Source organism: Henckelia pumila, chromosome 1 (assembly GCF_033568475.1).
Source record: "Henckelia pumila isolate YLH828 chromosome 1, ASM3356847v2, whole genome shotgun sequence".
Lineage (NCBI taxonomy): Eukaryota > Viridiplantae > Streptophyta > Magnoliopsida > Lamiales > Gesneriaceae > Henckelia > Henckelia pumila.
Genome location: NC_133120.1, coordinates 125,059,268 through 125,068,957, shown reverse-complemented (window position 1 = coordinate 125,068,957; position 9,690 = coordinate 125,059,268).

The following is a 9,690-nucleotide window of genomic DNA, read 5'->3' as shown; positions in this document are numbered from 1 at the left end:
AATATATCATAAGATCATATCTTATCATCAATTGTACCAAAATAATTGATTTCAAAATTCAATTTACGGATAAAATATTAAAATTTTCCAAAAATTCAAATTTATCCAAAATCAATTTTAAAATTTACGGACTCGAACAATTCGATCCGAAATCTCGTGAACCAATCAAAAACAATTTTTGACCAGACCAAAAATAAAATTTTAACATATTAAAATTAATTTTTAATAAAAATATAATTTTTCCCGCGGGCCGCCCGGGACACTCCCGGGCCGGCCCGCACCCGGGGCGCGGGCCGGGGGCAGCCCGGCTGCCCCCTTAGGGCAGCGACTATCGCTGCCCTGGCGGCGCCTGGTGTCGCCGCTGGGCGGCGCTGAGCGCCGCCCCTGGGCAGCGCCGATCAGATCAATCACGATTGATACCCGGTGCAGCGGAAGTTTAAAAATTTTTATCATGGAACAATTCCATGGTGTGGGTATCAACCATTCAACGATTAAATTATTGTGTGTGTAAAATTCAAATAACAATTAATTAAATTTTACCTTCAATCTCGAAGCGAGATTAATGGACACCACACAGATTTCTCTGCGCTTCTTGTATCTCCCAGGAACTGATGAACTCCTTCAATCAGGTCCACGAATGAGGTTTAAATCCCTCTGACAGATTGCACTAGAAAATCTGTCAGAAGTTTTTCTGCGAAGAGATTAAACGAATCTGATTCGTTATTCCTGACTGCAATTAAAAATCACAGACCGGAAATTCTCTGACAGAGCAAGGAGGGGGCGGCCGAATTGTGAGAGAGAGAGGAGGCTAGGGTTTCGAATTCTGTCTCTCAAAATAATGACCTGTTGTGTTTAATTTCTGTACTGTAATAACTTATTTATAATGCAGGCCACTAACACCTTAGGGCCCATTAGTCATAAGCTAGGGCCCGACAAGCAAAGCCCGCACGTTCAGAAATTAATATTAAATTCATCGTGACTCCGATTGATGAACCGATTTCACCAATGTGCACAGAAACCATTTCTGCACATTTTAAAGTCAAAATAAATTTTCCTGAATCCGAATTCAGTGGTTTCCAAAAATGTCCATCCCTATGTCATTTTAGGAAATCCTACTCCCTTACTCTTATTTAAGAAGTCCAACTCCTTAGTTCATTAAATTTAACTCTTTAAATTTAACTATCTCAACGGGGATTAAAAACTCCATTACACTGTGTGACCCTCAATGGTTCAGGGATACAGCTAGCCGTGGGCTCACAACTCCTTGTGACTCGGAACAACACTTTCCGACTTGCCCAACGAATCAAGGTAAAGCGCCTAGCAACATCGCCCCATGATTCCCTAGGTATCACTGATAGTGCCTACAAGAACCAGTAGATTTTGGTTAGCGTACAGTACGGTCCCTTCATCCATATATCCCGATCGAATCAACAACCATTGGTATATCGAGAGTCGCTCAAGATTCGATAACTATGCAATACATCTTGAAGATCAAATTAGTGACATCGCATGTGCTACTAAGAAACCATTTCTTAAATCACATCAAGTACTCTGGCCAGAGATTTGTCACACTAATATCTCCTCAGATCGCATAGGATATCCACACTCGCAAGTATGTGGTGAATCCTTGACAACAATGCATTGACTCCTATATGTGTCGTAACTGTACCCAATCTCGACACCTGATGACCCCCATAGAGTCGGTAAACGAGTCAAAGCACAGCACTAGCATATAGAGTCTCCATGATGTTTCAAGTCGTAAGGACTAATGGTGTACAACCAAAATCGCGGACTTTATCCACTCGATAAGTGATAACCACTTGGAAAGTCCGGATAGGGTAGTTCGATTATTCATCCTATGAATATCCATTTGCATGCTTCGAACATCTCCATGTTCCCTACCAATGAAACGTGGTACTCCGCATCGCAAATGCTAGTCTCAAACTCGAGCGATCCTTATCCTTATTATCGGACGGCTCAATCGACTAGGAACGGTTTTAGAATATACAGTGACTATAAGATGTATTTCATGATAGACATCCCCATGTTCTACCACATCTTACATACACTATAGTATATTCAAGGTCTTTATCAAAACAACAATAGTATATCACAATATAACAATATGAAGTAATATAAAGTCATTGCCATTAATAAAAGTGTAAATAATATTAAACAAAAGATTGTTTATACAAAGAGTCATCAAAGCCCATAGCCACACAGTTGGCTCACTGGGCACCTACTCTTACATAATATTCATAAAATTTGCCAAGAACTCTTTTTCGATCTAATTCATCATGTCAAGAACTCTTAGATATCGTGGATGTCTGTTGGAGAATTGCACGACAATATGTGTTTGTGGAACATGATTTAGCATTTACTCTCTTGGGTATTTTTAGAAAAAAAAAACATCAGTTTTTATAGCATGTTTATGAAGCAATCGACTCCATCCGGGTTGCGAGCGAGATGTTTGAAATCCTATTCGTCTTGTTTGTGGCTAAGTTTGCGAATAAAATGGGGTTTAGCCTTGAAAAAAAGAAAAAAAAAGTTAGTAAGGCATCAGTTCCATCCGGGCTATAGACGAGGGGATTGAAATTTTAATCCTATCTTAGTTATAGCTAAGTATGCGGATAATTATTGAGACTATAAAAGATAAAATTTTTGGTGCGTAATTAGCTTAAGAGAGTTTGTGTTTTGTTGATGGATTGTTGGGAGGAGAGTTCTTGATTGTGAGGCTTACACTGAATTGTTATAGGTCGGCGAACAGTCTTGAAACTTTGTTTTTTGAAGTTGCATGTAACTGGGGTAACATGACACACACACACGTTCGCATTCGACTGAAGGTGTGTCATTGATAATTGAGAGTAACTATGAACTTGTTTTAAATGAAAGTGGTTTTCTCTGAGGCTATAGTGCAAAATCGTCCTTGCTTATGTGTTTGTTTGTTTTGTTTCATTCTGTTTTTTTTTTTTTGCATGACTTACTCGAGGGCGAGTAAGGTTCAAGTGTGGGGTATTTGATAGTCGTGTTTTGTTTGCATGTTTTAATGTTATTTTGTGAGTAGTTTGCATTCATTTGTTTGTGTTTGTTCATGTTTTATCTTAGTTTTGTCTTTTGCATGCATTTACATTCATAACATACTCTCGGGTTTAATGTGTAGGGAATTTCAAGTTGAAGAAAGGAAGTCAGAATGTTAGCCAAAACTCATGCGCTCGATCCTACGTACTCATAGGATCGAGCGCATCATCTGGATTTTAAGGCAGTAAGAACTCCATTTTGCGCGCGCTCGAGCGGATGTACTCGCGCGATCGAGCGCGGCCGAGAAGTTTTCAAAATAGAGAGTCCGCATATTTTGACGCGCTCGAGCGGACGTACTCAATGCGCTCGAGCGCGCGAGGCTGTTCGGGAAGATTTTTATAATTTTGGAAACTCTTTTATTTTGGACTCTAGGCTTTATTAGGCTTTTAATTCCGTTTTTGAGGATTATTATCAGATTTTGGACAACCTCTAAGGCAGCTAGGTTTTGTTCTTTTAATTTTCTCTCTGTTTTCTTCTCTTCTTTGAATTTTTATTGATTTGGTGATGAATCGTTGTAGCTAAACCTTTTTACTTGGTTGAGGGAGACAAAACCTTGATATAATTTATTCATGAGATTTGATTTGCAGTGTTTAATTCTTGTTAAGTATCAATATTTGATCTGGTTTATTTCATGTTTGTATGCGAGATTTTAGGATTGGCCATCTTAGGATTTTGTTTTGCAAACTATAGCTAAATTAGAATTCAAATCCGTAATTGTTTGAATTAACTAATTTGCGAAGCAACTACGTTTGATATTTTCTGCTGTTGAATTTATTGAATCGTAGGGTCAGGTATTGACTAGGCTAAATACAACCGCTGGTGTTTGTGTTGTCTAGGTTCGTCAGTTTTACTAGTTTGAATGCTGTTGTAAATTTAAATCTAGATCGTTGGAATCCGGGTTAACTTATTGGTAAGGGTTAATCTAGAATGCTGTTTTCTAATTAGCTAAACTTAAGGTGAAACAGGAATTTGGTTTCCAATGATGAATATTTGATAGGATTAATTATTTTTAGGGAATCGATGAATGAATAATGAATATCAAGGGTGTAGTCGACCGATACCAAGTCTCGTCTCTTATTGATTTCTCTAGTTTAATTTTCAATCTTGCATGCTAGTGATCTTATTTATTTTAATTGCTTAAAATTTTCAGTAGTTAATCCAAATCTCAAAAACCCCCTTTTATTTATTTCCAGTATTTTTAGAACAAAATTAAATTTACCTTTCCTCGTGGGAACGATCCCTACTCACATTACTACATTTTTAGTGATTATCTAATTGAGTTGGGTAATTTGGGCGTGACACGATTAAGCGCTACCAAATTTTGGCGCCGTTGCCGAGGAACGATGTTTAATTTATTGTGTTATTTTTTTTTATTTTGTTCTGTTTTATCTCACTCTCTTCTCTTTTCTTTGTTTCTAGTTCTCTTTTGTTCAGGCTTTCAGGTGAATTTGCTGAAGGGGACTTTCTTTACGACCCAAAGATTGAAAGAAATTTGCATAGGCGAAGGGGAGAACTTCGTAGACAACAACAACAGGCAGCTGCTCGAGCTACTTTTCCAGGAGAAGAAGAGATGGCTGCTAATGCGAACCTGAGTCTTAGACAATTGGGCACTCCTGATCCCAATCAACAACCTTTATGTATTACTTTTTCTACACTAGAAAATAATGCTACTTTTGATCTTAAGTCTGGATTAATTCACTTATTACCTGCTTTTCATGGTCTTGCAGGTGAGAACCCGAATAAACACTTGATGGAATTCCACGTGGTTTGCACGAGTATGAAACCCCATGGAGTAACAGAGGAGCAGATTCAGCTGATAGCTTTTCCGTTCTCTTTGAAGAGTGCTGCTAAGGATTGGCTATACTACTTTCCCTCTGGTTCTATCACAACGTGGACAGAGATGAAAAAAACCTTTTTGGAGAAATACTTCCCAGCCTCTAGAGCTGCGAACATCCGGAAGGAAATCTATGGAATCAAGCAATACTCAGGAGAATCACTGCATGAATACTGGGAGCGGTTCAAGAAGCTTTGTGCTAGCTGTCCGCAACACCAGATAAGTGAAAATCAATTAATACAATTTTGCTATGAAGGTTTGTTACCTCATGATAAGAGTATGCTAGACGCAGCCAGTGGAGGAGTTTTTGTGGACAAAACTCCGGTACAAGAGAGGAATTTGATAGAGAGTATGACTGTCAATTCTCAACAATTTGACACCATCAGGAATGAGCATGTACCAAGGAAGAACAACGAGGTAAATATCTCTTCCCTTGAACAACAATTAATTGAATTGACGTCTCTTGTGCGTCATGTAGTGACCCTTACCTGGATCACCTACTAAACAGAACTTAGGCATGCAATTAACTTAATTAAATGGATATCAAAATAAAACTGCGGAAACCATAAACATTTATACAATCCCAAGTAAAGGAATCTGTAAATACCCAAATATTATACAACCATATCGAACAGCTGTATCAATCCAATAACAACAGAATAAAACCTAGGCGAAGCTCCAGCTATCCAACCACTGCCTAGCCCCTCTTGGGTCCACCCGCCTCGTCCAATCGCAAACCTGCCCCATGGAATAGGGTGTTCAGAAACACAGAATACGAGACGTGAGCATAAAATGCTCAGTACGAGAGTATGAGTATACATGCATGCAAAGTGAACTCCCTATAAACTCGAGGTCAAGGATCAGATAACAGAGACAGACCGGGACCTGGTATGTAGCACGCTGTGCCATCGCTTCAGGAGGTGGCTCCCATACCAAATACCAGTGGATTTACCGGACCCAAAGCCATGGAAGTCCATCCACTAACAGGATAGGGTACAACCCTATTAATAGACATCTCGAAGGAGATAGCTCAATATGCAAATGAATGTAGCATAAATCAAGACATATAAATCATTCAGTCACATAATACATGCATACTCAGTCAGGATATCTCGAACAGTACTTTCGTACCTCAAATCAGTGCAAGCTCTACCAACTCTAGGTCCACGCCTATAGTCTGCTCTACACTGCCAAATGATACTACTATCATTATAGTGCTCTAAAAGTCTTAACTAAGCTATTGCATACTCCTAAATATTTATAGGAAGAAAAAGCTATACCTTCGTCCATCGTTAGCCCTTTGATGTCGAGTGCCTCAAAACTAGGCCACAGCTCCGCTACGATGCTTGGATCGCTATGCCACTTCCGGATTCCCCACGGGACGCCTAGAATTCCCTAGATCTGAGTTAGAAGGCTAAGGAATTGAGAGAGAAGAGAGGAATTGGTGCACTCAAATGTGAGCTCGGCACCCCCTATTTATAGACGACGATCGGAACCTCCGTTCCTCGATCGGAACATCTGATCACGATCGGAATGTCCGATCCCGACATCGGAGCTTCCGATCTCGCTTATCTGCCATGTGTCAAAATTTCACTGGTTGAATTCGGATAGAGGTGATCGAAACTTCCGATCCTGATCGGAGCTTCCGATCCTGCCACACGTCATGCTTGACGTAATTCGATCGGAGCTTCCGATCCTGTTCGGAGCTTCCGAACTCACCTTCGGAGCTTCCTATCTTGTTCTGAGCTTCCGATCCTGCCTTCGGAGCTTCCGAACCCTTCCCAAGTAATTATGATTAATTCCTAAATCACTGATTTTGGTTACGGGCTACTACATTCTCTCCCACTTAAGATATTTCGTCCTCGAAATCAGATCTTAAGTACTGAATGTAATACAGAAATCAGAAACATTCTTTATTCAAATCAAACGTTTACAGAGTTTGCAACTGAATATAACTTAAGAATGAAATCAAAACAACTCAGGATGGTCTTCACGCATCCTGTCCTCAAGCTCCCAAGTAGCTTCCTCAGTGCCTTGGCGCTGCCACTGAACTAAAACCAGAGGAATGACTTTGTTCCGCAAAACCTTATCCTTATGATCCAGGATACGAATAAGTTTCTCAACATAGGTCCAATCCTTGCTTATCTGAACCTCAGACCGCTGCAGAATATGAGACTCATCCTCCACATACCATCGCAATAGAGATACGTGAAACACATCGTGAATATTGGAAAGATGCGGTGGCAAAGCTAGTCAATAAGCCAAATCGCCAATGCTCTCCAAGATCTCAAACGGACCGATAAACATGGGAGACAACTTGCCCTTAAGGCCAAATCTGAGAATTTTGCGGAAAGGTGACACTCTCAGAAACACTTTCTCCCCAACATCGAACTGCAAAGGCCTACGCTTAGTGTTAGCATAGCTGGCCTGACGATCCTGTGCAGTCTTAATCTGTTTCTTGATCTGATCAACAATGTCTATCGCCTGCTGGATAAACTCCGGTCCCTCAGCCTGTCTCTCCCCCACTTCTTCCCAGAAAAGTGGAGTACGACAACGTCGCCCATACAACGCCTCAAAAGGTGCCATCCCAATACTAGTATGATAGCTGTTGTTGTACGCGAACTCGATCAATGGCAAATGATCCTGCCAGGCTGAACCAAAATCCATGACGCACACTCTAAGCATATCCTCCAAAGTACGGATAGTGCGCTCTGACTGACCATCAGTCTCCGGATTATAGGCAGTACTCAAACTGAGAGTAGTACCCATCGCACGGTGAACACTCCCCCAGAATCTAGAAGTGAACCTAGGGTCCCGATCGCTGACAATGCTCACAGGCACTACATGAAGTCGAACGATCTCCTGAATGTACAACCGAGCCATACGATCCACATTGTACTCCCGGCTATAGGCAATGAAATGCGCTGACTTGGTGAGTCGGTCCACCACAACCCAGATAGCATCACAGTTCCTCGGGGATACCCGAAAATGGGTCACAAAGTCTTGACCTGTTGACACACCAAACATCTCAAAACAAACTGATAAACACTGCGTTTCATTCCCTTCCACCAGAAACGAGTACGTAGATCCTTGTACATCTTGTTGTTCCCAGGATGAATATTCAACTTAGTGCGATGCGCCTGAGACAAAATCTCCTCTCGCAACTCTACATCCTGCGGAATCAGAAGCCTACCAGACAAACACAGAAAGTAATCTAACTGATAATGAAATCCAGACGAGCTACCATCGTTAGCTAGATGAGCTAAACGCTGGGTCTTCGAATCAGACATCTGAGCATCTCGAATCCGCGAATACAAAGTTGGCTCAGATAATATCGCAAACATCTGGATACTCTGCATACCTTTCTTATGCTTGAAAGTATATCCTGAAGTACAACAGTCACTGATCGCACTAGACATCGAACAAGTCTGAAGTGCGGATAGTCGCACCTTGCGACTCAATGCATCAGCGGTGAGATTAGCAGCTCCCAGATGGTACTTAATCTCGCAATCATAGTCCTTAAGCAAGTCCATCCAACGTCTCTGCCTCATGTTCAACTCCGCCTGAGTGAACAAATACTTGAGACTCTTATGGTCTGTGAAGATCTCAAATTTTTCGCCATACAGATAATGACGCCAGATCTTCAAAGCGAACACAATGGCTGCTAACTCCAAATCATGGACTGGGTAGTTGTCCTCGTGAAGCTTCAGCTGTCTAGAAGTGTATGCGATCACATGCCCATTCTGAGTCAGGACACAACCTAACCCCTGAAGAGAAGCATCAGTGTATACCACATACCCTCCAGATCCTGACGGTAATGCCAACACCGGCGCAGAAGTCAACCGCCGTCGAAGCTCACAGAAATTCTCCTCACACTCGGAGGACCACTCAAAATCAACACCCTTGCGGGTAAGTTTCGTTAACGGTCGAGCTAACTGGGAGAAGTTCAGAATGAAGCGACGATAATACCCTGCTAGACCCAGAAAACTACGGATCTCAGCAACTGTCGTCGGACGCGACCAATTAAGCACCGCCTCAATCTTACTTGGATCAACAGAAATCCCCTCCCTGGATATTATATGGCCAAGAAAGACCACTCGATCCATCCAGAATTCACACTTGCTCAGCTTGGCGAATAACTGCTCATCCCGAAGAGTCTACAGTACCAACCGCAAGTGAGAAACATGCTCTTCCGTATTACGCGAATACACCAAGATGTCGTCAATGAAGACCACGACAAACTTGTCCAAATACTCCCTGAAGACACGGTTCATCAGATCCATGAATATAGCCGGCACATTAGTCAAACCAAATGGCATCACTAGAAACTCGTAATGCCCATAGCGAGTACGGAATGCATTCTTGGCTACATCCTGATCTCGGACTCTCAACTGATGATACCCAGATCTCAAGTCAATCTTGGAGTAAACTGAAGTGCCCTGCAGCTGATCAAACAAGTCATCAATACGAGGCAAAGGATACTTGTTCTTCACAGTGACTCGATTCAGCTGCCGATAGTTAATGCATAGCCGCATAGACCCATCCTTCTTCTTTACAAAGAAAACAGGAGCTCCCCAAGGAGATAAACTAGGACGAATATACCTCTTGTCCAAAAGATCCTGTAGCTGATTCTTCAATTCTCGCATCTCTGACGGAGCTAGAAGATACGGTGCTCTAGAAATAGGAGAAGTACCCGGCATCAACTCTATGCCAAACTCGACTTCCCTAACAGGAGGAAAACCCGGAATCTCATCAGAAAATAAATCTGGAAATTCATC